The sequence below is a fragment of the Dama dama genome, chromosome 15 (genome assembly GCF_033118175.1).
Source record: "Dama dama isolate Ldn47 chromosome 15, ASM3311817v1, whole genome shotgun sequence".
NCBI classification, from domain to species: domain Eukaryota; kingdom Metazoa; phylum Chordata; class Mammalia; order Artiodactyla; family Cervidae; genus Dama; species Dama dama.
In genome coordinates, this window is record NC_083695.1 from 14,802,102 (window position 1) to 14,826,496 (window position 24,395).

General features: G+C 41.2%; 1 long non-coding RNA gene across 3 annotated transcripts; it reads left to right on the forward strand.

Annotated features, from left to right (window-relative positions):
* The first annotated feature begins 77 nt into the window (after window positions 1-77).
* On the forward strand, window positions 78-23,190 carry LOC133069988 (uncharacterized). 3 transcript variants are annotated; one of them, XR_009696048.1, is made up of 6 exons: window positions 78-155; window positions 899-1,008; window positions 2,414-2,481; window positions 3,827-3,911; window positions 17,758-17,881; window positions 22,573-23,190. It is a non-coding gene; the product is annotated as an uncharacterized LOC133069988 (long non-coding RNA). The 3 variants fall into 3 exon arrangements; XR_009696047.1 differs by lacking the exon at window positions 78-155 and adding an exon at window positions 166-760 and having other exon boundaries at window positions 22,573-23,189; XR_009696046.1 differs by lacking the exons at window positions 78-155; window positions 899-1,008 and adding an exon at window positions 166-760 and having other exon boundaries at window positions 22,573-23,188.
* The last annotated feature ends 1,205 nt before the right edge of the window (window positions 23,191-24,395 follow it).

Consider the following 24,395-nt stretch of genomic DNA (forward strand, 5'->3'; position numbering starts at 1 on the left):
CGGCGACAGAGACGCGCGCGGGTCAAAGGTCGTGCGTCGCTAGCCCCGCCCCCGGCGCGCGGGCTTTTGGGAGACACCTAGTTGTGGGCGCCTGCGAGTTGCGTGGTGTGGTCGGCGCCCGGGTGCGAGCGGGACTGATTGGGCGGCGGGAGCCGGTGAGTGCGGGCCCGCAGGGCGCTGGGCGTCCTCCTCTGGCAGCTCCAGGCGGTGCCGGGGCGCCGCGGCGGCGAACCCGGGCTGGGAGCGGCTGCCGCCGAGCTTAAGTGTCCGCTCGCGCCCGACTGCTTTTCAGTGTGGACCCGGAATCCTCAAAAGAAGGGAGTGGTGAAGAGGGGAAGGTGGCGATGAGGGTTTATTTTTTCTTTTCCCCAATGTGGGAAGAAATGAAAGACGTTCGTTGCACTTGCTCAGCAAACAAGCACATGACCCAAATCTTTATTCGGGCTTCGTAGCAGTCATCAAGCTGAATGTTTCCCCTCCAGTGAAAGCAAGCGGGAGTGACAGGAGGAGGGACTTGGAAAAAGATCGAGGAGCGGAAGGAGAGGTGTCAGCATCTTCTCTCCTGCTTACGACCGTTGCGATACGTCATCACTGACCTGGAGAAATTCACCCCAGCCGAGAGTACAGGGCAGAGTTCCCGATGTCACTGGGCACCCAGCCCTAAGGAGCTCTGTGATTCATCGCAGATCCGGAAGGATGGCTAAAATCCACAGTCGTAGTACAGTAGTTGCTGAAGTGCTCAAATTGGACTTATGTCTGGGTGGGTATCTGACTTTAATAAGCGGGTCGTTGAATTTTTACTTGAAGAAACTTTAGATATCTTGTCAGTTCCTAGTATTAAAAACCCTTTTTTATTGTCCCGATCTTTAGTCATTTGTAATACGTCTTTAATTTTTAGTCACAGGAAATAAGTGACCGTGGTGCTCAATAGTTTGCATAAGATGATTCAGCTCCAAAAAAACACTGCTAACATTCGGGATATCTGTGTTTTGGCTCACGTAGACCATGGTAAGCTGCTGCTGCTGCTAAGTCGCTTCAGTCGTGTACGACTCTGTGCGTGGGAGCCCTTTCTAAATAGCTTGTTTTCAGTAATTAAGGGGGTGTGTCTCCACACGTGTCATTGGAGTGATGCTAAGGTGCAAGTCTTATTTCTTTTAAAAGTTTGATGTGGTAGAACACGGCCAACTAGGGATTGGTGTTCTTCTAGATAGTATACAGTGTTGGTTTTTAAATGAGAAGTTGAGTTTTTGTTAAACTATCAAGTATTTTTGAAATGGCTTTCTAATGTAACACGTCTGTAGTCTTAATATTCTCAGAACCTGTGTTCTAAGTTCAGGGTTCTTTGCGCTGTATGTCAGATGGTAGAAATTTATGAACAGGGCACCCCCTCAACTGTAGAGGTGATTTGGGGGTTGAGGCAACACAAAGTGAGACAGGCACGAAGTAGATGATAAGGGTTGAGAGAGCTGGAGAGTCAGGAAGCTAGGAATGGGTTAAGAAAAGGCTTTATAGCATAATTAGTATTAGAGATGAACCCTGAAGGGTGATTCAGGATGGCAGATGGGGACACTCATTTCAAGTGGGAATAGTGTCAGAAGGGGAGAAAGAAATATATGTGACCAGAGGCTGGGACACAAGAGGGCAAGGTGGGCTGATCCATGGTGTTTAGCTCCCGACAAACATTGCTTTCATGCCACAGCATCGCCTCCTGCTAAGCCTGCTCTTGGGTTTCAAACTGCTTTTTGTTCACCCAGTCACAGCAAAATGATAGGAGGTGGGAGTGTAAAATAAAACCTATGTACCATCCTGAAAGTGAGGGAGGAGGAGACAAAAGTGAAGAGATAGGCTATGCTGTATCTTAAAGACCCCTTCCTGCCAGCAAGGCGCTAGGATAAGGGTTGATGTTGTTTAGTCGCTCAGCCGTATCTGACTTGGCAACCCCTGGACTGTAGCCTGCCAGACTCCTCTGTTCTTGGGATTCTCCAGGCAGTAATACTGAAGTGGATTGCCATTTCCTTCTCCAGAGGATCTTCCTCACCCCCCAGGGATTGAACTCACATCTCCTGCATTGGCAGGCAGTCTTTACCACTGAACCATGAGGGAAGCCCCTGTATAAAGTATGCCTCAATAAAAAAAAAAGTTATTGGACAGCTTTTAAAGTAAGGTTGATCCACAGGGTTGGAGATACAGATTATAGCACTGTAGAGTGCTAGAATCTTTGCCCTTCCAGACAGTGCACTGTTCAAAAGTCTAGTTAAAATGCTCATTGTGTCTTCTTTCACGTACTGTAGGTAAATAGGAAATACTTGGTAAAGCAGTTCTTATGGTTAAATGTTAAATATGTGGATGCAATCTACCTACCTCCCCCTTTAAGAAAAGAAGTCTATTTAAATTAATATTGTTACTTGAACAGGAAAAACTACTTTGGCTGACTGTCTTATATCTAGCAATGGAATATTCTCCAGCCGCCTGGCAGGCAAGGTATGTTATTATATTTGATATATACTTGCATTTCAGTAAGTGTTAGCAAATCTCCAATGTGATGAAGCATTTGTTGTATTCATAAAGATCCCAAAAGTTTAGAGCATAGTTCATGCATCTAAGAGACTGGCAGTTCATTTAGCAAAATAAAATAGATTGTTGAGAAAAAATTATTTCTGTATTGCTTTTATATTAGTTTATATTAATATTTTATAAGTGCAAGAATGAGTTTTTGCAGCAGGTCAGATGATAACCTGGCACGATTGTGACAGATTTCACAGGTGGAATAGATGCTTCGCAGCAGGAAATAATGTGGATAAAATGGATAAAGTCTAATTTGTGGGTTGCACTTGATTTGAGTGGAACATCTGCCTAGCAATTACTGAGAAAGAAAACTATGCTGGTACAAAAAACTGTATCAGATTATGACTATCTTGAAGGCTAACCTGAGTACCAAAAGAAGGCTTCTGAAGTATGAGGGTCATGAGGAAAATTGTGTTTTAGGAAATTTAGACCTTTGTTTCTTGTTGTGAATTGAAAGGACTTAGAATGATTTATTTGTAGTAGAAAAATAAAGATATTCCTTCCTTCAGTGAATTTAAGATATAGTCAGCAGGATTTATCCAGTGATTGGTAATACAGAGAAGAGGAGATGGAGAAACAAAATTGAATTTGAAAAGTAGACCGGAGATACTAAAGGAAGAATGGGGCCTGTGAGGCAGGTTGGGTCCCCAGGAAATTGGCCCAGGATACTGTCTAGAGGAGGCTTAAAAAACTGGGGGGAATAAAGTAATAAAATGCTTTTATTTTTCCTACTTGAGAAGTTAGAACGAGTACAATAACTCTACTGTAAGTAGATGAAATAATAAAGCATAAATTAATAAGAGTGAATCCTAATGTAAACTATAGACCTTAATTGATAGTAATGTATTGATATTGGTTCATTGATTGTAACATGTACCACACGGCACACAATGTAAGATGTAAATAACAGGGAGGGAACTGTGTGTAGAAGTACTTAGGAACCTCTTTACTTTCCAGTTATTCTAGAAATTTAAAATTGCTCTAAAAAGAAAATCTGTTAATTTAAAAAGAATTACTAGCAATGTAGACATTGTATTATTATCTTGCATTAAAACTGATAAATATCTAGAAACTGATCAAGGAAAAAGGAAAGGAGAAAGAAATACATGATACTAGGCAAGAAAAATGCTGCAGAGATTTAAAAAGTAATAATAGTGGGACCTAATGAACAACTTCACAGCAATAATAAGCCTAAAAATTTTAATATTTAAAACAAAAGTCCACATCAGTTCGTTTTAATGTTAAGGTTGCGTTTTTGCAGTTGAGGTACATGGACAGCAGAGAAGACAAACAGGTCCGAGGGATCACTATGAAATCCAGTGCCATCTCCCGGCATTATGCGGAAGGTACGTCCGTCTGCGTTTTACAGAACAGTGGTTTCGTATCTTTTGTGTCTTCGTTTCTCTTTCCAAATCAGTTTCACGCCTCAGGGTTTTTTGCTTTACCTTCCACAAACTTCTTCTGGCCTTTCCAGATGATCTATTTTCAGATCAGAGTCAGGCTGTCCAGACTTGGGTACAGATGGGGACCTCTGACTGGCTTGAGGGCAGAAGCACTTGCAGTTCACACCTGCCCCCGTCCACCCAGGTGCTTGTGGCGATATCTTCTCTGGGAAGGTCTGGAGTCACAGGACCCTGGCTCAGTCTTATCGTCCCATTTCCTCGCTGGATCCTCGCTTTGTCTTCTGGCTTGCCTGTTAGCTCTGGAGTCTTATTTACTTGGCTCTGCATTGCCATGGTCACTGTAGCTTTTATCCGCAGATAGGATGCCACTCTGACAGTAATACTTTTAGGGAGTTGTCCGACAGACATAGCCGTACGAGCATGTGAGATATATGTTCATTGATATTCACCCTAATGTCTGTATCAATGAAAAGAATGCCTTAGTGTCTGTCTTTGGAAAATAGTTAAGTAGACTGACACATCCATGCTGTGAAGTGCTGTGCAGCTGTTCCAACAACTGTGTGATTATAGAGAAAAGATAAAGTCAGAGACAAAAAGCAAGTTGCAAAATAAATACTTATAAGACACAAATGTGTTTTGATGATAAGAATATATTAAGTATGTAGATGAAGGTGTCTGGAAGGCTGTATACCAAAACCTTAACCATAATTATCAGGGGCTGGATTATATGAAAACTCACAGTTTTCAAAATATTTATTTTGTACTATTTGAAAATTTTACACAGCATGTGAATTTTGATAAGTAGAATAAAGTAATAAAGATGTATTTCATTTCCCTGACGGCCTGGCCTGTGGTTTATCCTTCAGTGTCATGTCTCTAACACTAGCACCAAGGGTTGTGCTGTGTGGGGCCTGACTCTTCTCTTTGAGGTCAGTCTTTAAAACGGTTTTGAAGCTCTTAGGTACATGAAATCCCAATGTATTTAAAGTAATGCCTTAATTTTTAAAAAACTACCTCTCATATTTTAAAGAGTATATGCTAATTCTGTGATCCAGCAAATGGCTCTGTGGTCAGTTTTTTTCCTATCTCTCTTTATTTTTATGAACTTGAAGAGTTTAGAAGTTCATGGACTGTTCTGTAAGTAGTCTCAAAAGGCCTATTGTCACTTCTACTCTGTAGCCATTCTTTATACCTGTGAACAAATAATTGCTATCACAGAACTTCTCAAATGAAGGTTTCATTCTATTCATCTTTTTACAAATTTTTTTAAAATTTACAAGTTTTATTTGTGTTGTAGAAAATTTACAGTAAAACACAAGATTGAAATAAAAATTGCTCTAGTTTTACCCCTAGTTATTCTGTTTTTTCACATTGAATCCTGTCATAACTGTGCATGTGTATGTGTGTATTTGCAAGCTGTGAGGTAGGTATCTAACTTAAATCCCCCCCCCCCAGCCCAAAGAGTTAACTACTTATTCCAACAGGAGTTTCACTTGATTATTCAGTACTGTATCATTAGTTCTTGGTGTGGTGCTGGCGTCAGCACCTCTACATGAATGAGGCAGTCTGGATGGGACTGTTGTGAGCCAGAGAGTAAACTCGATCCACCCGTGAAACACCCCTCTACCCGGATGGTGGCTAGTGGTTTTTAGCTCCAACTGACAGATGCCCTGTGTTTTTCTGTTTTGTTTTGTTTTGTTTTCAAAAAAAGGCATCAAGATTTTTGGTAAACTAATCTAGTTTTTAAAAAAACTGGCAATTATTAGAAAATGGTACAGTATAGAGCAAACTGTAGTGGGCTTTCACTAACAGCCTTTCAGCTTGTACTTCAGGCATATGTGCTAGCTGACAGCCTGGTTCAGGGGGTGTTTACCCAAGAGGCAGCCATACTGTAGCTTAGATGTGCTCCAAATGTGGAGACCAAGGATGTGGAGGCTGTCTGCAGACAGGTCCACTTGTAAGTTCACCCCTCTGTAAACACCTCCAGGAAGTGAAAGTGTTAGTCGCTAAGTTGTGTCTGACTCCTTGTGACCCCATGGACTGTAGCCTGCCAGGCCCCTCTGTTCATGGGAATTCTGCAGGCAAAAATACTGCAGTGGGTTGCCATTTCTTCCTCTAAGGGATCTTCCTTACCTGGGGCTCAAACCTGGGTCTCCCACATTGCAGGCAGATTCTTTACCATCTGTGCCACCAAGCGAACACCTCCATAGGGGTCTGCGGTTATGGGCGAGTAGAGGGTCTCAGCTCTGTGGCCCTCTGGTCTTCATCTCAAAGCCTGGGCCCTGGGGACACTGACTCACGCCATCCAGATGCACACGAGGCCAGCACATACCAGTAGCTACTGTCACTTCCAGACACGTATGCATTCACTTGTGTTTCTGATCACTGTCCTTTTCCCTTGGGACCAGGCTTGGAGGATGGGGTTCCATTGTGCCTAGTTTGACTAAAGGTCAGATTTTTTTCCTCTAAAGATAATGAATGCTTTACTTTGTGAAGCATTCAGATGATGCAAGATCTGAGAAGATGGGTGCACCATGGTTTGATTATGAGCTGTATGTCTCATCTGCGTGATTTTGTTTAACCCTCATGGCAATCCTGGGAAATGGAGATACTCCTCATTTTACATGTGTGCAAAGCGGAGTTCAGAGAGATTAAGAGACCTTCCCAGAGACAGAGTAGTTAGCATGTGGCAGTAGTCGTGCATAATGAATGCGTGCTCAGTCGTGTCCGACTCTCTGTGATCCCATGGATTGTAACACTCCAGGCTCCTCTGTCCATGGGATTTTCCAGGAAAGAATAATGAGTGGGTAGCCATTTCCTACTTCAGGGGTCCTGGGAACCAAATAACTATTAATACATTTCCAACCTGTTTATTTGGACCAGGAGTCTCTCAAAAGTCATTCAGTCCAGGCCACCACTGATTCCCCCTTCAGTGAAATTCTCTGCTGTCCACCAGGGGTTGCTCTGGCTCCTTAAGGGCATCTCTCGTGGCATCACCCCCATCTCTGTTGTCTTTGGTCACTGCCCAAAATGGAGGTCACGTGATCTGGCCTCTCAGTCATCTTGTCCCCGTGTTTCTCATACCTGCGCTCAAGCCCTCACTATTCGCTTCCTGCCCACACCTTTCTCTGAAAACTTCCCAAGGTAAACTTGTGTCCCTCCATCCTCAGTTTTCCCTCCTCCCCCTGCCTGGCTATTTTCTAGTCATTGCTCTCTTGTCCTCTTTTTGACTGAGTGCTGTTTATTCTGTCGTACTCTGTCTGTCCCTGGGTGAGAACATGGGATCACCCTTCTCCTTGTGCCCTGGTTCTGGTTCAGAGTTTAGTTCTTCCACCGTTGCTTTAAAACTCCATCTCCTTCGAGACTCTTAGTGTCTATCTAGTTATTCTCCACTCCTTCTCACCACCTCAGCTTCCAGTTACAGTCCCCGGTCACCATTTATTAGTGACTTTGGCAACTGGTTCATCATTTTCCTTTTTACTCAAATCCACCAAGGTAGCTTTTCCTGTGTCTGAAAAATGACCTCTTCCAACAGCTTGAGCTTGGCTTCTCAACAGTAGTGATGTGTACCCCTCTACTTCACCCACCCACTAGCATGGCTGCCTTCTGCATTTTAATATCACCCCTTACGGGTCCTCTAATATTTCCCATCTAAATACTCCCTTCTCCATGATCTTTACTTTTCCAGCTCTCTCACCTGTGTAACGAGGGACGCACTTGACTTCAGGAAGACCTTCAGTCTCTTGCGCCCCACTGGCATCCTTCATTTCATCTCTGCTTCCTAATATCCAGACTTGTCTTTTCCTGACAGTCTCACTGAGGCCCTCAGTGTATCTGCTGTCTTGGCCTCCTGTCCTCCCAGTAAAACTCTAACCCTTGGTAGAGCTGACTCCACATATCTTCCTCATACCCTTGGGCTGGGCTAGTCGTTGGCTACTGGCAGACTTCCGTGTGTCCTCTGTCAGACCCTGCTCATTCTCTCCCACTGGAGCTCTCTTAAACCCTCTTTTCTCTTCGAGTCCACCTCTCAGTCCCTCTCCCACAAACTCAGCAGACATTTGTCCATTCTGTTTTACAGAGAAAAGGAAAATTCTCTCAGCTGTTTGCTACTACCCCTCAGTGTAATATAGTTAGTATCTTTGCTTGCCTGCTGTCACTGTGAAAGGCTTGTGCTCTGGACTTACTTCCTGTGTCCTGGTGCTGTCAACTTTTAAGCATGTTCAAGCCTCTCATCTTCAATTGTGTGTATTTGTGTGTAAGCCTCAGACAAAAGTGTACCACTATTCCTCTTTCAGTGACTCTGACAGCAGGCCCTGTGCTTTACGATGATGGCACATATTAGCAGTGTGAAATTGAGTGAAACATAGTTGGTCCTTGATCTCTGACTTTCTGTCTAGGGTCATATGAACATAGAGAATTTCCAAGTAGATTGTAGAGGCTTAGGACATTTACATGGGTTCCAGGCAGTGAACATCAGCCTTTTCTCGCTCCAGGGTTTCTGATTCTGAGCCACATGAACAGACAAGTGTTGTTTCCCCAGTTGCAAAGTCTAGAGGCACCTGGGACCTTTACAGGAAGTGACTAAGCTGATAGATAGACCTGGGTACGTTTCTGACTTGTGACTGCTTTTGTGACCTTGGGTAAATGTCTTCACTTTTGGGAGCTTTAGCATGAAAGCTAAAATGAAATGAAGGGTTGGGCTATGAAAATGCTGAATGATTTCGAGAACCTCCCAGCTTCTGTTTTATGTGACAGAGCTTTTCTTTAGTCATTTCTTAGAAGCTCTCCTGCTCTCAATTGCCTGAGGAGGAGGGTTGCATACCTGCACTACTCAATATGTGTTTTCAAATCTCATTTCAGGCGATGAGGAGTACCTGATTAACCTAATAGACTCTCTAGGCCACGTGGGTTTCTCCTCAGAAGTGTCCACGGCTGTTCACATCTGTGACGGGTGCATCGTCATAGTGGACGCTGTGGAAGGCATCTGCCCGCAGGTAGCCTGGAAATGTTTAACTAGTTAGAGAAGGCAAGGGGAGAGGAGGCACTGACCATCAATGATGTTGTGGCACTTTAGACGTTTCTGTGACATCAGAAAGCTAGTTTTCCATTTCACGTTCCATAGTGTTCCCAGTCTGTGGTGGAGTTAAGTCACCCGAGTTCTGAAGGGATGTTAGAGAGAATGACTTTAAGGTACTTTGACATGTCTGTGGTATTCTCTGGGAGGCAGACTCAGTGGAAATGAGGCATGTAGGGGGGCCTGGGGGCTTTCCTCCAGTGAAAGAGTCTCTCAACTGTGAGGGGTTGTTGACAGGGAAATTCTGAGCTGCTTCTCCCCTACGTGGGAGAGTCTCTTCTGTTGGTTACTCAGTCTGTGGGCCCCCTCACCCTTACACACACACTCTCTCCCTTCCTCCCCTCTCTTCCTCTTCCAGATTCTTAATCTGCACTTTCTTACCTTTCCCACCAAAGTTCAAATAGTTCTCCCTAAGGCCAGAGTAAACATACAGCTCTGGTCAGCATGAAACTCAGAGTGGCTTTCTAATCTCAGTTTTTAAAATAATTTTTCTTTGAAACCTTATGGTTTTTCTTTAAAAATGTTGTCACCTTTGTGTCCTACTTCTTATCATACCATCGTTTGTTTTAATGATTTTTAAAAGGAAGAGTAAAATGCTTACATTTCAGGCATACCTCGGAGATATTTCAGGTTTGGTCCTGAGCCACTGCGGTAAAGTGAATGTTGCAGTAAAGCAGGTCACGTGAATTTTTTTGGTTCCCCAGTGAACCAAGTTATGTTTATACTATACTGAAGTCTCTTAAGTATGCCATAGCATTATGTCTACAAAAATGTACATACCTTGATTAAAACAATACTCTATTGCCAAAAAATACTTAATCATTTCTGACCCTTCATTGAGTTGTAATAGTAACATCAAAGATCACTGATGGCAGATCACAACAACTGTATTAATTATGAAAACTGTAAAGTATCATGAGAATTACGGAAATCTGACAGAACAACAAAAAGTGAACAAATGCTATTGGAACACCAATAGACTTGCTTGATGCAGAGTTGCACAAACCCTCAGTTTGTTTTAAAAAAAAAAAAAAGGAAAAACAACATCTATGATGCACAGTAAAGCAGAGCACAATGAAATGAGGTTTTCTTGTAGAAATGGAGAAAATCTGATCATTCCAGGAAGACGTGCTGTACTTATCCTGTAACTACTCTGACTGACTGTAAGCACACAGGTCCTACATCTAGAGAAGCAAAACCTTGGTCTATGTAGTGTGCTGGGTGTCCTGACAAGTTAAGTTAAATTAACAGACGTGACTTCAAAGTAGCTAAATAGTGGTTAATGCTAAGAAGTGGTTTATCATCAGGAAAGTGTACACAAGGAGCTTCTGGGGACATACTCTGTTTTTCCACCTGTGTGTTACAGCATGAGTGGGTTTTTTTTTTTTTTAATGATCATTCAACAAACTGTGTGTGTTCTTGTGTGTGTTTAATTTCACAAAACTCTTACTATCTTATACACAATTTTTTACTTTATCCTTCTTAAATAAATTGTCTGTTCCATAAAGGCAAGAACAATTTCCTGCCTGCAGTTCTTTGCTTCTGTGTTATATATTTTTGACTATCTAATGAATACCTGTGTCTGATTGGCATGGTCTGAGTTGTATGTGATAAAGGAGCATGAAAATAAGCTACTTATTAATCAGGATTTTCTAATGTGCTTTAATTTAAATCATGAGCTTTACATTTTCTTTTCAGTTTTAATCAGACACAGGCAGTTCTGCAGCAAGCCTGGCTCGAAAACATCCGTCTGGTTTTAGTGATCAGTAAGATAGATCGCTTGATAGTGGAACTGAAATTGACCCCACAGGAGGCCTATTCTCACCTCAAGAATTTATTAGAACAGGTATTTTATCCTTTATTTCAGTACTTTAAAAACTGTGGCTCAAAGGAGAGTTGTAAGGAAGTTGCTAGGTTGAGTATGAGGCTTTGCTGCAGAAAGTCGACTTAAATGTGTTGGAGTCATCATACTGCAGCAGAGGCGATAGAGCTAGCATCATCTCAGCAGTCGCCTCCATCTCCTGCGGGCATCCTCTAATAGAAAACTTGGACAGTAGTTCTCAATGTTTTCTTGTTTAAAGTCTTGTGGTTGGGTTTTTAAGTGAAGCCAATATTAGGAACTCTTTGGGTTTTTTGTATTTATTTTTTTTTTACTCATCAGTTTTTTTTTTTTCATTTATTTTTATTAGTTGGAGGCTAATTACTTTACAATATTGTAGTGGTTTTTTGTCATACATTGACATGAATTAGCCATGGATTTACATGTATTCCCCATCCCGATGGGTTTTTTTATTACCTGTATTTGGGTGAAATTTTACCAGAGCTTTCATTCATTTATTTACTCAGCAGACATTACCATAATGTATGTTGAATAAATGAGTTCTTGAAGGTTTACATCATGCTAAGAATTGTGAATATAAAGACAGGTCAGAGTCCCTATCTTCAAAGATCTCACAGTGGGGTAGGAGAGAAAAACACGTAAAAGATGTTTGGGGAACAATAAGACAAACCCTAAATGTGATTTGAGAACATAAATGAGGCCTGCCTCACCCAGAATGGGTCAGTAAGAAGGGGAGAGTTAGGGAGAGTCTTATAATAGGAGTCTTGAGATGGAAGAAAGGTAATGTGTTCCAGGGGAGAGTCACGGCCAAGGCCTTCAAGACAGAAGAAATAAGATATACAGAGTCATTATAGAAAGGAAAGAAAAACACAGTGCAAGTTCCATTCAAAGAATGTAAATTATTGGTTACAAGTGAAGAACTAGATCAAGGACAGTAGTGATAAGAGATGGGAATAGAAAGGAATACTTTAGATTCTGGTGAATCCTGTATGCCATGTGTGGAGGTTTGAAATGTCTTTTTCAAGACAGTGGGGCACCATTGATGAGGCCACGTTGAGAATGTTTGTTTGCTACAGGAAGGAAATGATAAAGGTAGAGCAGTGAGAAAGTCTGGGTCAGTGGATCCAGCTCCCTAAAGAGACAGTCGGGCACGGTACAGGTGGAATGCTCCTGCCCTGCCACGGAAGGAGGAGAACCAGCAGTGTTTGTAGAGATGGACTTACAAGTTGGATGATGGGGAGCCTGCAGGATCTTTGAACAGTAGATTCCGTTTTCTCTCTGAGGTAGGAAATAAGATTGGTCACCTACGCCAGAACTGTAGTGTAACATCACAGCTGAGCTATTAACATTGATATAATCCATCACCACAGAGCACCTTCGCGTTGCACTAACATAGCAACACCTACTTCCGTCCCAGTCACAGCTCCTCCTTAACGACTAACTGTCCTTCATTTCTATAACTTATCACTTCAAGAATGTTATAGAAATGCACTTGAACAACATAGAATGTTATCTAGATTGGATTTTTTTCAGCATCATTTTCTGGAGACTTATCTAAATTGTTGCATGCATCACTGGGTGTTTCCTTTTCATTGTCTAGTCCTATTCCATAGTATTGGTTGTACCACAGTTTGTTTAAATATTTACCCATTGAAGGACATCTGGGTTTTTTCTGGTTTGGGGCTACTCTGAGTAAAACTGCTGTAAGCATTCATGTGTAGGTGTTTATGTGGACATAAGTTTTCATTTCTCTGGGATGAATGCCTGGCAGTGCATTTGCTGAGTCCTAGGGTTGTTATATGTTTGATTTTTAAAGAAACCTTCAAATTCTTCCAGAGTAGGTGTACCACATTCCCACCAGCAATGTGTGGTGACCCATTTCTCCACATCTTAACCCTCATTTGGTATCATCAGTATTTCTGTTTTTTCTTTTTTAGCCATTCTGCTAGGTATATACTAATGTGCTTTTATGGTTTTAATATGCGTTGTCCTAACAGCTTCTGAGGTTGAACCTTTTTATGAGCTGATTTGTCATCTATGTATCCTCTTGGGTGAAATGTCTTTTCATGTTCTTTGCCCACTTTGTTTTTGTTCAGGTATAATTGACATATACCATTATATTGATTACAAGTATACAACGTACTCTATCTTTGTACATATTGTGTAAATATTTGTTTATATTTGTATATAGATGATCACTACAGTAAGTAATTTCCATCACACTACATAGTTCGAAAATTTGTGTGTGTGTGTGTGTGTGTGTGATGAGGATTTTTAACTTTGACTCTTAAGAACTTTCAGTTACACAATGCAATGTTACTAACTTTACTTACCATGCTATATACATTGCATCCTATGACTTATTTTATAACTGGAGGTTTGTACCTTTTGACCCCCTTCAATCATTTTGCCAACCCTCTACTCCTTGCCTCTAGCAACCACCAGTCTGTTCTCTGTATCTGTAAGATGCTTGCTTTTTGGTTTTGTTTTTTAAAGCTTCTACATGTGTAAGTGAGATCACGCAGTATTTGTTCTTATCTTTCTCCATCCGACGTATCTCCTAATGCTCTCGAGGTCTATCCATGTTGTTGCACATGACAAGTTTGCGTTCTTTTTTATGGCTGAATACTATTCATGTGTGTGTGCGCACGCGCACACCACGTCATCTTTATCCTTTCATCTGTGAATGGACACTTATGTTGTTTGCATACCTTGGCTATTGTCAGTAATGCTGCAGTGAAGATGATGTGATGATTTCTTAAACATTACCCAGCCACTGAGTGGCAGAGCTGTTGTTAAGTTTAAAAGACTGCCTGGCACTGAAATTCATGCTTTCTTACCATGGTACTTCTGTGGGATCTTCACTGTGGAATATTGGCACCCTTGTTTCCTCTCATTGCCCTTCTGGGTATGTACATGCTCAGGCCAAGTAGGAGTGATAGCAGTTTTGAATGTGTAGGTAATTGATTACATTTCTAACCACAACCATTGCTTACCCGTGGAATCAGAAAATTCAAAGAATTTTTTTACCTTGAGAAAAAATGCCTTCAACTTGGATAAACAGTTGTGGGATATAATGAAATTTACTTTAGTTGTGGGCTTAACTTTTCATACAGTTTGTGGGGATAATAGAACCAGGAATAAGGGACCAGGCAAAACCAACGTTGGTTATTTCCCATCTCCCTTTTTACAGGAACTTACTCTTCAACTTCATTTTGACTGAACACATTTGCCTGGGGCGGCATAATAAATTATAATACTGTAATTTTTTTGTGTTAGTTTGTCATAAATTATAGATTCCTTGGTTTGCTATAAAGATCGTATCAGACTTAAATACATTCAGATAATGGATTATAGTGAAAATGGAAGTTAACAAACCTGAACATTTGTAGTATTCATATGTAGTTGTACAGTTTTCATATGTAGTTATCAACTTTCTGGTCCTCAGTTTCTTCATTTGAAAAATAATAATGTAGGTCTAAGATAAAGTCTAAGAGTTTCTTTGAGCTAGAACGTTCAGTGATTCCTTCAGTTACAGAAGCAAGTCAGACCTATTGATTTCTTACTTTGTAAGCATTTTGTTAGTGAGCCACAAGGTGGGGGCTTCTCCTTTTCTAGTACTTATTTTCATAAATATTTGAATGTTCTATGTGAATTTTAGTCTAAATCTCACGAATTAGGGGGAGTTGATCATGGAAGAAGGAATGGGGAGAGATTTGAATGAATGAAATCAGGGGAACTTCAGTATCCTTCACAACTTGAAACGTTTTTCACTTACTTTCAGTCAATAGATCAATTCCCCTGTATTAGACAACGTCATCTTTGGAGATCTGCTAGTGCCTGTTCTCAGCTAGTTGACATGTTAACTTATGGGAAAAGGGTGTTGGAAATGAAAGCACTGGAGACCCTTTCCTTCCAATTTTCCTCTAAAATGTCAGTGAATAGGGAACTCCATGTGTCACAAAACGTGGAAATGAGCACATTTCAGAATTTAGAAAATGTTTCTATGAACTCTCATGTAGGATTAAGAAGTGTAACTAGTGGCCATATGGCCTAAATTTGTCCTGTTAATAGTTGTTACTCCAGGAGAATCTGCTCTGAAAAAGCAGCAACACAGTGGCTTGAGTAGATGGCAACAACGATCTGTTAATAGTTTCTAGTTAAGGTAAACAGCTGAGGCCCAACCCTATTCAACAGGGACAGGAAAGAGAAGATGACGAAAAGCACTTCCTAGTAGTTCTTCATGCCACAGCATCTTAGAATCCTGCAATTAATATTAGCCCGTTGGGTGCCCTGGACTCAAAAGCATATGTGGCCCAGTAATTTCATATGTGGCCACATCCTCATTAAGGAGGACTGGCCAAAGATTGATGGGTCAGTGAAGTCCTGGAAAACATGTTCTGCAGATCTTTTCTGAGAATCCTGTTTGAAGTTACTCAGTAGAGGAAGTGAATTAAAACAGAACTCAAGAATGGAGAAGTCCTGCTAGAAGCTTCATTATAACTAATGACAGATAAAGGAATAAAAGCACCGAGCAATAGTGGAGAAAGGTTTGATGTTGATAAGCAACTTTTGTGGTAAATGGGATGAAAAAGAAGGTAAAGTATGAAGAGCAAGATTTTCAAAGATTTATAAGTGTCTTTATGTGTAGGTATGTGTATAGAAATGACAGACTAGAAAAGGGTGGAGTCAGTGACCTATAAGCAGATGGGCAAGTGCTTTAATTTATGATTCTATAGCAGTTTTAGTGTTTTCGAGAGTTTGTTTACCACTTTGTGAGTTAAAAATAGAACACATATCTGACATGTTGTAAAAGATAACAGAAAATGTAACAGTCTGGAAAGCACAAATCAACATTAAAAAAAAAAAATCCTAGAAGCATGAATAGAATGTGCCTGATCAGAACAGTAAGTGACATTAAGTATTTGTACCCCTTGTTGAGGAGATACTGTTTTTTTTGAAAAAGGAAATTTCATTAGGAAAAAAAATTCATGAATGAGCAAGCAACAACATACATAAATTATATATAAATTATGTATTGTTATATACATGAGTTGTGCACTCGTGTCCGACTCTTTGCGACCCCATGGACTGTAGCCCGCCAGGCTCCTCTGTCCAGGGGATTCTCCAGGCAAGAATAGTGGAGTGGGTTGCCATTCCCTTCTCCAGAGGATCTTCCCAACCCAAGGATCGAGCCTGTGTCTCCTGCATTGCAGGCGGATTCTTTACCATCTTAGCCACCAGGGATGCCCCGTTATATACATGTTGTGTATACAAATTTATTTATAATCTTATATAAAAAGTTTTGTATGAAACAGTATAACATGTAAATGTATAAACTTATTTATATATAGCATAATAATATAGTTTATATTTTAATATCACTATGCTACTGCTGCTAAGTCACTTCAGTCGTGTCCGACTCTGTGCAACCCCATCCCTGTGATTCTCCAGGCAAGAACACTGGAGTGGGTTGCCATTTCCTTCTCCAATGCATAAAAGTGAAAAGTGAAAGTGAAGTCGCTCAGTCATGTCTGACTCTTCGAGAACCCATGGACTGCAGCCTACCAGGCTCCTCCATCCATGGGATTTTCCAGGCAAGAGTACTGGAGTGGGTTGCCATTGCCTTCTCCATAATATCACTATAAACTTATATAAATAAATATAAAATATATAAAAGTTGACATAGAAAAGTTATAAATAATATAATAGAAACTAAACTGTTAGAAAAAAATTTTAAGACCTCTACTAAGTTAATGTCTTTTGGATCAAATGGGAAATGAAGCTTTAAATAGTGAATTACTTTGCATGGGATGGACCCTTGAGGCCAGCTCTTTCAGAACGTTGATGGCTTATAACCATGTGATATGAATTTTGCTTCCTGATTGGGTATTTTTCTCTCCTGTGACTCTCAGTGAGAGGGGGCACTGGGATTTTAATCTTCAGTAGTTTCTGTAGTGTCTCTTTTTGCTTCTAAGTTGCTGCCTGGTGCTGTTCATATTTCTGGTTCCAACCATAATTATCAACTTCCACTTCTCCAGCTTTTCATTGCTCCCAATCATAAGAGAATGTCAGCCAATTGGACTTGGTTATAGTTAACCCTTGGTTATAGTTAACCCTTGGATGCTTTGGAAAATACAGCAGGTGTCTTATAAGTTACTAGTACTTTGAGAGTTGAACTCAAAGCTTAGATTGTGTAGGAACATACTGTTCCCTGCAAAAAGTATTTTTTTGGGGGGTCCTTTATCCAGACACTGCCGATAGTGTAATATACAGCATCCTTATTTGTCTGGTGACTGCTCCCATTTGGCTGGGGTTTGCAGTAGAGCAGACTTGCTGCTAACTGGTTTCTCTAAGGGCTGGAGAGAGCTAAGTAAGTGTATATATATTTCCTGTTTAATCTCGGATGCTACAAAGCCTTTTTTGGCAGGTTCTGACTGTAGGGTTTATTTACTTCATGAGCAATAGGAACTTACAGTGAAGGACTGAAACAGAGTTTATTGTTGGCACAGTTGCAGTGGACAGCTGGAGCCTGTTTCCTTGGCCAGTGTTCCTCTTGTTTTACGCTTGCAGAATTAAGAAAGGGATTGATATCATGAATTCTCGTTCATATAAATGTAGGGAAAGTTGGACAGGAACACGGGCGAGACTGCTTGGCTTTGAATCCCAGCTTTACTTGTTACCTATGTGATATCTTGTGCTTCATTATGCTTTTCCCGTGAAAGGGGGGAGATAATTAGTACCTACCTTGTAAGAGAGTTGAAATGAATTCAGAGCACGTTGAACAGTACCTGGAACAGAAACACCCAAATGCTAGCTAGACTCATACTTAATTCTGTTGTTATTAATAATGTGAACACTTGCTTTTCTTTCAGAATTGAGCACTTTGCCAAAATCTACAGTCAAAAAACTGGCATCAGAAAGGAAGTTCTTTTGGAAGCATTGTGGGGAGATTATTATATAAATATGAAGGCTAAGAAGATTGTGAAGGTAGATCAGGTACTGTGGACTATTGTGCCTATTGATTGGTCGTCACATTCTTGCCCTGTGAAAACCTGCACTGTAACACACTTCTAATTTGCCTCAGTTTATGTGAGTCAGTTTATGGGAGATTTTCAACTGTATATACTTGGCTAAAGCTCATGTGTCTTATGTCCAAGTATTGCAGTTAAAGAGAGTGCTTTATCAGGATCAAAGGACTGCGTGGTGGTGGTGTTTTTCCTATTTACTGCTACTGCTAAGTCACTTCAGTCATGTCCGACTCTGTGCGACCCCATCCCTGGGATTCTCCAGGCAAGAACACTGGAGTGGGTTGCCATTTCCTTCTCCAATGCATAAAAGTGAAAAATGAAAGTGAAGTCGCTCAGTCATGTCCGACTCTTCGAGACCCCATGGACTGCAGCCTACCAGCCTCCTCCGTCCATGGGATTTTCCAGGCAAGAGTACTGGAGTGGGGTGCCATCGCCTTCTCCAATTTAAGAGGAGCAGAAATCCCAGATCCTGGGCTGGTGAACTTGAAGACACATATTTTGCATCATGTATTTGTGTGTCCCCTTCCTAAAGAGACGTCTCTTGTAGACGTCACTGTGTGGCCTGTATTCCTAGCCTCAGCCGAGGCCTCCTCATTGAACACCAGTCACCATGCATTGCTGATGGGTGAGGCAGGTGCTCCCTGGAGTTCTTCATTCTGTCGGTGGAGGTCTTGTAGGGCTGCTGAGTCACCTAGCCTCAAAGGAAGGATGCTTTTATTGAAGACTTTTTTTTTTTAATGTAAAATTAAGGATTTTATAAATGTATTCTCATTGAAGAGCATGTATATTCCTTTTAGGAGGTATTCCTTAGTATAAAGCTACAGGAAAGAAAAAAAAATACCAGAGGCCAACACTGCTATTGGTATGGTTTTCATTTCTTTCATTCTTTCTGTTTAGATAACATATATCCCTTGATTGAGATTACGCTGTTTATACAGTGTAGCCGCTTTTCCACTTGACATCCTATTGTGACATCTTCCCTTGTCATTGAAAGTTCTTTATTAACAGTACAGTGTGTAGATTCCTTAACAAACTAGGAACAGATCTACCATATGACCCGGCAACCCCACTCCTGGGCATATACCCTGAGAAAACCATAAATGAAAATGACACAGATGCCCCAGTGTTCACAGCAGCACTAGATACAATAGCCCGGGTGTGGAAGCAACCTAGAAAGAAGTCCACTAATAGAGGAATGGATAAAGATGTGGTACATTTATACAATGGAATATTAGTCGTAAAAAAGAACAAATTGGAGTCAGTTCTAGTGAGGTTTGTGAACCTAGAGCCTATTAATACAGAGTGAAGTAAGAAAGAGAATAGTATAGTATATTAATGCATATATATGGAATCTAGAAAAATGGTATTGATGAACCTATTTGCAGGGAAGGAATGGAGACACAGATGTAGAGAATGGACTTGTGGACACAGGGAGGGGGAGAGGGGATGAATGGAGAAAGTAGCATTGACACAACGTTCTAAGAATTTTTTAAATAAATAAATAATCAATTTAAAAAGGAGCCAGTGGAGTGAAGTGACAAAGAGCATAGTTTGAGAATCTGATTCTCTTTGAGTCTCAGCAACACCGCTTTCTAGTTCTGTGACATTTATCTGTTTCTTTCCTCTGCAAATTGAAGATAGTAATATTTATCTCATGGAGTGATTATGATAATTATATGAAATATCCAAGAAAAGTCTTAAGAGCAATTCCTGTCATGTAATAAACACCCTGTTACATCATTATCATTCATGTAATCATTCTCGTAAGATTGAACATAGTTTTTATTTCTGTTTCTCAAATATTTTGATATTTTAAGTAAAGCTGTGATAGGCATCTTGATGCATACATTTTTAGGCCTTTACGGTTTTTTTTTAACCAGTCATTCAAGCTGATGACTTAATTTCTCAATACCTTGCCAGTAGCTCTTGAGAAAGGGTTTCAGTTTATATTCCATCTCTTGTACCTATGAGAGTATCCATCTCAAAGTGCTCATGCTGTGATTTTGTATAGTTTGATAAGAAAAATAGTAGGGGTTTTGTTTTTTTTAATATCTTCTCCTTGAAGTTGAACAGTGTTCATATTTTAAGAACATCCTTTAGAACGAAGTCCATGGACATTTTAGAGTCAGACACGACTGAGCGACTGAACTGAACTGAACTGAGGCAAAGAGATAAAAGGATGGGAAGAAACATCAGACTTTCATTTTTACAAACTCAGTTTAAAGTAAAATAGTAAATGTAGTAGAAAAGCTGCCTGATATTGAGGATCATTCAGGGGGTCACTTAGGGAAAAAACCTTGCCCGATACAAGTGGAAAAGAAAGTTTGCTTTAGTAAATTTCCAAGTTGTTCCACCAGTGATTTTTGGTTTTAGTATTTATTTATAAAATCGCTTTACCAGTTGACATAGCATGTTTAAGACGATTGTGGCATGGTGCTTCATGGGACATTTTCAAGAGAGGTTCATTTGGAAGTTAAAAGTAGAGGTTAAGTAAAAGATTAAAGATCCAAGAGTAAAAAAATAATTATATGCAACAGTTTTATAACAGGAAAAAAAAATAAAAGCAGGCAGTTTTTCCCCTCCACGTTGCTAATGGGTCTTAAAGCAGCAAAGCTAACATCTTATGGAAACCACATTTCAAGGTCTATGGTTGTGATTGCTCTCAGTTTCTGTTTTTACAAAGATGCTAACTTCCATAAATAGCACGGAAGCATAAAGCAATTTCCTCTCCAAGTATTTTATGCAATTACTTTCTAGACTTTGTCAGCACTGAACAGCCAATGTATGCTATAAATTATTGTGGTCAAATACTCAGAAAGGCATTTGTTCCCTAAGCCTTCATTTATAAATATAATAGCATGTTATGTTGAAAAAAAAATTTTTTTAAAGGAAGAATAAGTATTTTATTAATAAAAACTCATTGTTAGTATTAAAGGACTCTGAGTTCCCTTCACTCTCTCTTTTGAAATTTCCATTTTTTCCCCCTGATTTAAAAGCACGAAACATACTCATTATAAAAAATGTGGAAAATATAGGAAAGGACAAAGATGAATAAAATCACCTTTCATTCTAACAGCTGTTAGGATTTTGTTGTATATATTTCCAATATTCTTAGTAGTAGCATGTATATGTATCTTTTAAAAAGTGGTTACACTATATTTGGATAACTTTGTAAAGATTTAACAATATGAGGCATATTTCTATGTATTAGTTTTATATTATCACATTATAGTAATATTTAATGTCTTGATAATATTGCATCATTTGGTGTGCTATATTTTATTAACTAATTCTTTACTGCGGAACATTTAAGTTCATTAGTTTTTCTGAAGTTGCAAATAATGCCACTATGAAAATATGTTTGCAGATCCGTCTTTGCTCATATTTGTGATTATTTTCTTTGAATACATTTCTAGGAAACTGTATTTGTTGAAGCAAAATCTTGGGGTCAAAAACTATGTGCAGTTGTTAAGACCTTTGATTTATGCTATCAAATTGCTTTTCATGGGACCTCCCTGGTGGTTCAGTGGCTAAGACTGTAAGCTCCCAATGCAGGGGTCCATGTTTGATCCCTGGTCAGGGAAATAGATCCCAAATGCCACAATTAAATATACTGCATGTCACAATGAAGCTTGTGTCACAACTAAGACTCAGCACAGCTAAATGAATAAATAAATTTTTTTTTAACTGCCTTTCAGAAAGGATCTATAAAAATGTCATCTTACTTCGCAGTAGTTGGCAGTATAAGATTTAAGGAAATCTTAGTAGTGAGAGATTCTTGAAAATACTTTAGGGTCATTTGTATGACTGCTTTTGTGTATGGTCTCTTTGAGGCCTTGCAAATTGAATAAAAGATTTTATTTTCATATTTTTGCCGATTTTTCAACTGAGAATTTCTCATTAACGTGTGTGTGCCTTTTATAGATAAAGAATGTTAGTCTTTTGTCCTTAATATATTGAAAATGATTTCTCTGTTGTATCATTAATATTTTCATTTTATGTTTTTTTTAATGAACTGATATTTAAAGTTTTCAAGTTACCTACTCTAGAAGTCTGTTTCTGTTTTTAAAATATTCATTTATTTATTTATTTCTCTGCATTGAGACTTAGCTGTGGCACACAGGTTCTTCCTTGCTGTTCATTGCCTCAAGTCATGTGGGGTCTTAGTTCCCCGACCAGGGATCAAACCGTCTCCCCTGCATTGCAAGGCCAATTCTTAACCACTGGACCACCAAGGAAGTCCCAGGGGGTTTCTTGAGACTCTCACAACTGTTGAATTTTGAAAATAAAAGGAAGATGTGACTCTAGAGAAAAGGAAAGAGCATCTTTAATAAGAGAAGGAGTCAGGCAACAATGCGGTATGGAAGCTGTTGACTAGTCTGGTTCATTCCCTGTCTCACACCTTATGTCCTTCTCCTGCTGTTTTTCAGCAAACAGTCGACCTTGGACAAAAATAAGTGAATGCAATGCAATAAGCAACTGGTGATGTGCTTTGGGTACAGAATGAGTACTCTAGAATATGAACTAGGAAACACACATGATTAAAAATAAATAGTATCTAAGGAGACCTAACAAACAAAAATATAGTTAATATTTCTCAGTAAGAACAAAAAATTCAACACCATATCAAATAAAACTTTTCTCACTCTTTTTCTTCAGGTTTTTGTAAAGCTTGATGCTGCAGTTTTGGGCACTGATTAGACTATTATTACCCAGAGAAGGCAATGGCACCCCACTCCAGTACTCTTCCTGGAAAAATCCCATGGACATAGGAGCCTGGTAGGCTGAGTCCGTGGGGTCGCTAAGACTCCAACACTACTGAGCGACTTCACTTTCACTTTTCACTTGCATGCATTGGAGAAGGAAATAGCAACCCGCTCGACTGTACTTCCCTGGAGAATCGGAGGGACGGTGGAGCTTGGTGGCCTGCCATCTATGGAGTGGCACAGGGTCGGACATGACTTAAGCGGCTTAGCAGCAGCAGCAGCTAACTAATACCAAAGAGAAATTGGGGTCAATCAGATTTTTAACACTTGTTTGTGTCTCACATTTCTGCCATGATAGGAACATGATATGTTCCTTATCCTAAAGTCCATATTTTCATATGGAAATTACGTAGATAATTTTTAACCTTCATAAGCATGTACATTTATTATGAAGGTTTTTTTTATTCTACTGTGCTCTCCAAATTTTATGTTTTATGTTTCCGATTCCTTCGCTAAACTCACTTCGGAAATGTTAAAATGTTTATTTGTACTTCCTTTTTAAAAAAGTATAATTGCTTTCCAATGCAGTCACAGAAAAAAATCGTTTTGTTTTTTTGTTTTCTCTCCGATTGCTTATTCAAATTTTTTAAAAGCAAGATCCCCGCCCACCATCAACCCTGCCAGAACCCACCTGGCCAGCGGGGCTCCCACTACCCCCCCAGAGGAAAAGACAGGGCGTGCATCCCTGTGTGCCGGCGTGCCTGCAGCGGTGGGAGGGGAACGAAGGTCTCCGCGCTCTCCCATCCCCTGCCTCTACGGACCCGACCCCGCTCCCCATCACCGTGGGCGGCGCCCCCAGCCCCATCCCGTTCGCTGCACAGGGCCAGCTTGCCCCGGAGGTCTCTGGCTTCCGGGCCCGCCGCTGCCCGCCGCCCGCGGGCCTCTGAACCTCCTGCGCAGCCCAGCTGGGGCCCTGAGCGCCCATCCTGCCCCGCACCTGCCCGGTGCCCAAACCCACCGGGAGCCAGCAGCGCGGCCGACAGGAGCGCGTCAGCCCCACCCCTTCGCCCTATCGAGGCCCCACTTGCCCCCACGCCGCCCGCCAAGCACAGGACCGTCCTGAGAGAGCAGACGGCCGACAGGCAGGCACACGGACAGACACACAAGACACTCGCACGCACCCACGCCAAGTGAGACAAGCCGGCCGGCGCAGGCTCGTCAGCCAGAGCCAGGGCCCCAGCAACCTGTGAGAGGCCGGGGCCAGAGGAAGGGACGGGAGGCCGGGTGTCAGGAGACGCAGAGGCAGAAAGAGACGGAGGTTCAGAGACAGACTCGAAGACGGCGAGAGGGAGAGGCAGGCGGACAGACAGACGGGCCCCCGCGCGCAGACACACACACACACACACACACACAGAGGGAGACACAGCGACTGACGGAGAGAAAACGGGAGGCAGACACGGGAGGGAGGATGGCATCCGATCCGAGACAGACACAGTGGCACAGTCCCTGACCCACCTCAGAGAGACCCCAGGCGGAAGAAGCAGCTTTCCCAAGGGAGGGGGCGTCAGCCTTGGGCCCTGGGCCCCAGCTGGACGCGGTGCCCTGGGGCTGGCAGAGCCCCGTAGGGTCCCCAAGACGTCTTGGCAGCCGAGGTCTCAAAGGTCCCCTTCCGCTTGGCTACCTAATAAGGCAAGACCCAGCCCCCGCCCAAAGGCCAGAGGGTGAGTGTGTGAGTGTGTGTGTGTGAGAGTGTCAGGGGGCAAGGGTGTGGGCGGG